Here is a 5,611-nt window from a genome sequence, read left to right on the forward strand (position 1 = left end):
CGCGACGGGAGCGGCGCTCGCTGGAGGCGTTGGACAAAGGTCCGTGGTCCCAGGCCATCTAGGCTGGGACTCCGGTCGTTGCCACGTGCGTCTCGGTTCGGCCCGAGCCGCTCGTGTACAGGCGATCGATGCCCAGCGGCATGTGGGGGGGCTTACTGTATGGGAGTTAATGGCGTCCACAATACTGTAGAGGAAAATATCGGCGCCTACAACACTGTTTGTGTCAGGGAGGTTGCAGAATACTGTTTCTGCAGGTGTACATGGTATGGTCCCTGGTATCGTTGTTTGACTTGTGCGCCCTGCCTTGCTTTCTCCGTTCGTTCCCCGGTCCTTTCTGAGCGGGCGTCCCCGGTCGGTTGGTCCCAGTCGGTTCTGATCACGCAGTTGGAGATGAGCTGTGAGCAGGGTTTTGGCGTATCCCCGGTCGGAGACGTGGGTCGGAGTCGGAAGTAGTGCTTTTGGCCAGGCCTTCAGGTCGGAGAGGCCGTCCGGAGGCGGGCTTGGAGACCGAAGCGAGTGCTCCAGTCGGAGAGGTGGGACGGAATCGGAAAGCGGGTGTTGTTCCTCCTCGGCCAGTTCTCCCGGCAGGAGATTCGATCGCCCCTTTGGCCTGTCATTTAGGTACTTGGGCCGGCCCATGAGTTACGTGTTGTCTGCTTGGGCCGAGCTTTTGCAGGGAAGCCGGTCCGCGAGGGACCCTGGGTTTATGAACCCGACACTAAGTTTATGAAAAATCATGTCAATACTGGTATCTCCAAAAAGGGTTATTATGAAAAAAAATATTATTTATCTTATGATATACTTTATTACTAATCATTGTTATTAGTAATTTTTGTATATATATATTGGCAAACTTGATGTTGGATTGACTCCTCAAAAGGTGATAATGACATTCTTTTTAGGACGGAGGAAGTATGTTGATATTTTTTCATCAAAATTATTTTAATTTAAATTAGAATTGCATCACAGCATAGGTATTACATACTCCTACTTCACATTTGTCGTTTCAGACACCTCGGCGTTCCAACTCCCGTCGACCTCGTTGTCTCATTTTTTTTACGCATAGTCTCATTTTTCAACTCTAATGGAATTCAAACGTATATAATTTTGAACTAGGAATCCTTGCTGGTAACATATTTTGGTGGTATATGTAATAAGCAACTTGTTTTCAACTTTGGCACAATGTTCAAATCACTCCTTTTTTATATTATGTTCAAATCACTCCTTGGGCCATTTTAGAAATTCTAGAGCGAAAAAAAAGAATGAAGGCCAGCCGGTGAAGCGGCGACTCAAGTTGAGCGTCCAAATTAAATTAATACTCTCTCCGTTCAAGTTCATCGTCCAATTACTCACTACTCACTCAGTTCCAAATTAGAAGTCTGTTTTGATTTTTTGGATACATCAAATTTGTCTAGATCTAGACATTTGTTATATCTATTAGATACATAGCAAATTCGTAACTTATAATTTGGAATTTGAAATGGAGGGAGTAATAATAATTATTAAAAAAAGTCAAGCCGGCAACTCATTGGCCTTGCTGGGGCCGCCCGGCTGGTACGCCACGATGGACATGGGCTCCACGAGCATCGGCAGCAGCTCGTCCTGGATGCAGCCGTACATCTTCCCGCAGTGCGCCTCGACGACCCGGACGAGGTTGGTGACGTCCTGCTTCGCCTGCAGGATCTCCGCTTCCGGCAGCTCAGGCGCGTCGGTCCCCAGCAGCTTGGACAGCCGCACCACGTTGCCCTCCACCTGCTGCTGGTAGTCCTCGAACAGCGCCTGCTTCTGCGCCATGGACAGGCTCCCCGGCTCCCGCCGCCGGGTCGGCGTTTCCTCGGCGTCGAACATGTAGTAGGCGAACACGTAGGAGCGCGCCAGCACCTGCCGGCACCGCAGCAGGCTCCGGTGCGCGTCGGTCAGCCACGCCGCGTCCCTGGTCAGGACGCCGCTCCACTCCAGCCTCAGCAGTCAGCACGCGGTCGGCGACGGCCGGCCCCAGCTTGTCGCGCTCCGCCTTGTACGAGAAGTCGTGGGCGTGGAACCGCTGGTAGTAGTGCTCGTAGCGCCGCACCTGCCGCCTGGCGTCGTCCACCTTCCTCTTCTCCTCCTTCTCGAAGCGGTTGCAGCTGTGGTTGTCGATGCTAGTCCATGTGTGAGCCAACCCCGTGGCGCCGCCGCACAGCCAGCTGCATGCATCATAATTAAGATGAATGACCATGCAATTAAGAAGCGTAATGTAATAGTGAGCGAGGAGAGCTTAGTATAATTACCAGAAATGCTGGCCGCATTTGCAGGTCATAAGGTTGCAGCCGTCGATCTTGTCGATGGGCTTGAAGCACTTGGGGCAGCTCTTGGTATTGGCGAGCAGCCACCTGACGTTCTCCGCCTCGCTCTGGCCCTTGGCCTCCCAGCGCTCCCACATGGCGCAGGGGCACGGCGAGTGCTCGGCCGCCGCGCACCGGAAGCAGAAGCTGACGCCGCAGGGGCACCGCACCTCGCACAGCGGCTCCACCTCGTCGGCGGCGTCCACGCGGATCGCGTGGCCGCAGTGCGGGATGCTGGGGCACCACTTCACGGCGCTGTTGTCGTCCACGTACGACTGGAGGAGGAAGTCGTGGAGCCGCTGGGCCGCGGCGGGGTCCCTGTGGCCCAGGAGCCGCTGCACCACGGCCTCGTCGCAGATGGCGGGGCACTTGAACGCCATGCACGGGATCTGTTTCTTGCCGAGGTCGAGCGCGGCGACGATGTGCTGCGTCCAGCAGTCGTTGCAGAAGGAGTGGCCGCAGTCCATGGTGGAGACGTGCCGCGGGGAGAAGTCCTCGAAACACACCTCGCAGAGCACCCTGCTTCGTGAAGAAGGCCTGCTGCTGCTGCTCGTCTCCTGTTGCTGTAGCACGACGCCTGCCTCCATGAGCATGCGTTCTTGCCCTTTCCTCTCCAGGTGGTCACCGAGGCGATCAGTGTTCCACCGATAGTGGATCAGGAGAGCACGCGCGTGGTGCTGCTTTATGTTGAACAGGCCCATCACCATGGACAGGTCTTGTTGCTGCAGAGGACACAAGGAAAGCTGTAATCAGTTACCTGATGCTTACTAGTATATTATTACGCAAATATAATATGTTCACTAATCTCTTAGGGCCTAAAGTAGGATTATCCAAGCATAGGAATGGGAAAGCAGAGCACAGGAATAGGAAAGCAGGATGGTTATAGTACCATATATAGCACCTCAAATCATATGGGATGAAAAAGCAAAAACCGTTTGCATGAAGCACAAAAACACAGGAATCTGAAAAAAGAGAAAACATGTAAAGGAAGGTTTTCAAGAAGTTAATTGATGCTTACTAAATTATTATGCAAATATAATGTGTTCAGTGTTCACTAATCTCTTAGGGGCTAAGGCTCCTTTCAAATTGAAAGTAGGATTATCCAAGCATTGGAATCGGAAAGCAGGATTATAGTCCCATAGCACCCCATCAGATCCTATGGAATGTAAAAATGGAAACTGTTTTCATGAAGCAGAAAAACAAAGGGATCTGAGAAAGGTGATAAGATGTAAAGGATTTTTTTTTCAAGAAGTTGGGCTAATGTTAGAAATTCTTCAAATTTCTTGTAGTAATAGGCCCATTCCTTTTTTTAATTGTTCCAAATGAATTACAAACATGAAACATATGTAGGAGGAGATGCATATTTTGACAATCATCAGTTGACTCTCAAGAATGCCTAGTCAAACCAGAACATTACCTGCGCCACCGAAAGAGAGTCCTTCTTAATGGCCTGCAACAAGAGGAACAAAATTCATTTAGTGATGTTGTCAAAGTAGCAATAGTAGTGAGTAAGCAACATGAAGAAAAAATTTGTAATAGAAACCAAGACTGGTTTTCTTGAGGTCATGGATTAAAGTTTTAATCTTTTTTTTTCTTTTTGGGTTGAAGCATCTTTACGAATTCTCTCTTTTTTTCCTTAAGATATTGTCTAGTCACAATATGTCAAGTAATGTCTCTCGAACACGCAAAAAGGTTTGCGCGTCTTTGTATTAAGGTAGAGAAAATGTTCGATACAATACACATTTAGCGGCACCCTAGGGGGTCAATAAGTTGTACATGAACGTTCGGACCCCCCTAGTGTACTGCAAGCTATATTATTACATTGGACAGAGATCAACCCAAATTGTGGCGCCGGCTAGGCCTATGCCCGGGCTTAGAAGTCTTCCAAAGCATGTGAAAACTAAAGGTGTATGTGCCCCCAATGAAGTTCTAGTGGTGAAAGATGTGACTTGAGCTATTGTCCACAAATACGCAAGGGATGGGATTCTGAATTTGTCATAAGTCAAATGATTGTAAATTTAGGTGGATGGAGGGAGTAGCAATATAGGTGGAATTTTTACTCAATAATTAGTGATTAAATTGCACGTAGTTAATAATTTATTAAATTCTCAATGCAAAACATCAGAAACAAATACAAATACAAAGTTATTGCTATAATTGATTATTAATATGGTTTCTTAGGGCCTGTTTGGATTTATTAACACTAAACATTAGCAGCTAAAATTAGTACTAGTGGATCCAAACAAACTTGCTAATGAACCTGCTAATTATTAGTTGAGGGGATGCTAACTATTAGTTTCATTAGCAGGTTTGGAGTTGGTAATAGGTGATAATAGTTCATACACGTCTTCAACTCACTGTCCAACCACCTATTAGCAGGTGAATCTAAACAGCCTTGCAGCTATTAGCTATTGTGCTAATGGATGCAAACAGACGTATGTTTAGTAACAATGACGGCTTCCAATCCAAAATTTTCAAGGAGCCGGTGTGTTTCGGGCAAGGTCTTATTATGTATGCTTCACTTAAAATGCATTGTTTAGCTTACATGATTTATTATGCAAACCTCGAATGTATCTTATTGCTTTCACTTTCAGAGGTGTATATACACTATACAAAAGGATCAAACCGAACCAAGTTTTTTTTCTTTTTAAGGCTAAACCGAACCAAGTTGGTTTTACTCGGTTTGTTTAATTTTGTGGATTAGTACAACGCGGGATCGACCTTTGACGAGAGGATTTGTAATTGTACTGACAGGGAAACGTTCAAAGGACGTCAGATTCGATCAAATCTAGTAAGTTTTTATGGGTGGTGGATTCAGTCAACATTTAGGCATTCGAAGAATCGGAACCACAACTACCGGACAGTCGCCGTTACTCACCCAAATCTCCGGGCACCGCCGCGGCGGCATGTCGTCCTCCTCCTGGTCCTGCCACCCCTCGTCGTCGTCGTCCCCCATCACCAACTTCTCGTCTTCGTCACTGTAGCCATAGAAGTCGTCGGCATTGTTCATGGGTGGCGGGCGGCGGGCGGTGCGGCAGCTCGGTCGCTGGCGGCGCGGCGGGCGAAGGATAGAGTCCGTTGAGCAGGGCCGCATGGGTTTAGTTAGGGGCGGCGTCGGAACTCGGAACTAGTACTCCAAAGTGTTTGACTCGGGTTTTCTTTGCCCACGATTTTAGGTCTTTTTTTTATAAGGCTCTCTTTGGAACACGGGAAAGCAAAATCACAGGAATAGAAAAATCATAGAAATATTATTAGAACGTAGTTGTAAAATAGATGATTGAAAAACA

At 47.8% G+C, this 5,611-nt stretch overlaps 1 pseudogene; it reads right to left on the reverse strand.

The window, feature by feature from the left end:
* Positions 1-1,510: 1,510 nt before the first annotated feature.
* On the reverse strand, positions 1,511-5,378 carry LOC136538599 (probable E3 ubiquitin-protein ligase ARI2; annotated as a pseudogene).
* Positions 5,379-5,611: the final 233 nt, after the last annotated feature.

This window comes from Miscanthus floridulus, chromosome 2 (assembly GCF_019320115.1).
Source record: "Miscanthus floridulus cultivar M001 chromosome 2, ASM1932011v1, whole genome shotgun sequence".
In the NCBI taxonomy this organism is placed as follows: Eukaryota; Viridiplantae; Streptophyta; class Magnoliopsida; order Poales; family Poaceae; genus Miscanthus; species Miscanthus floridulus.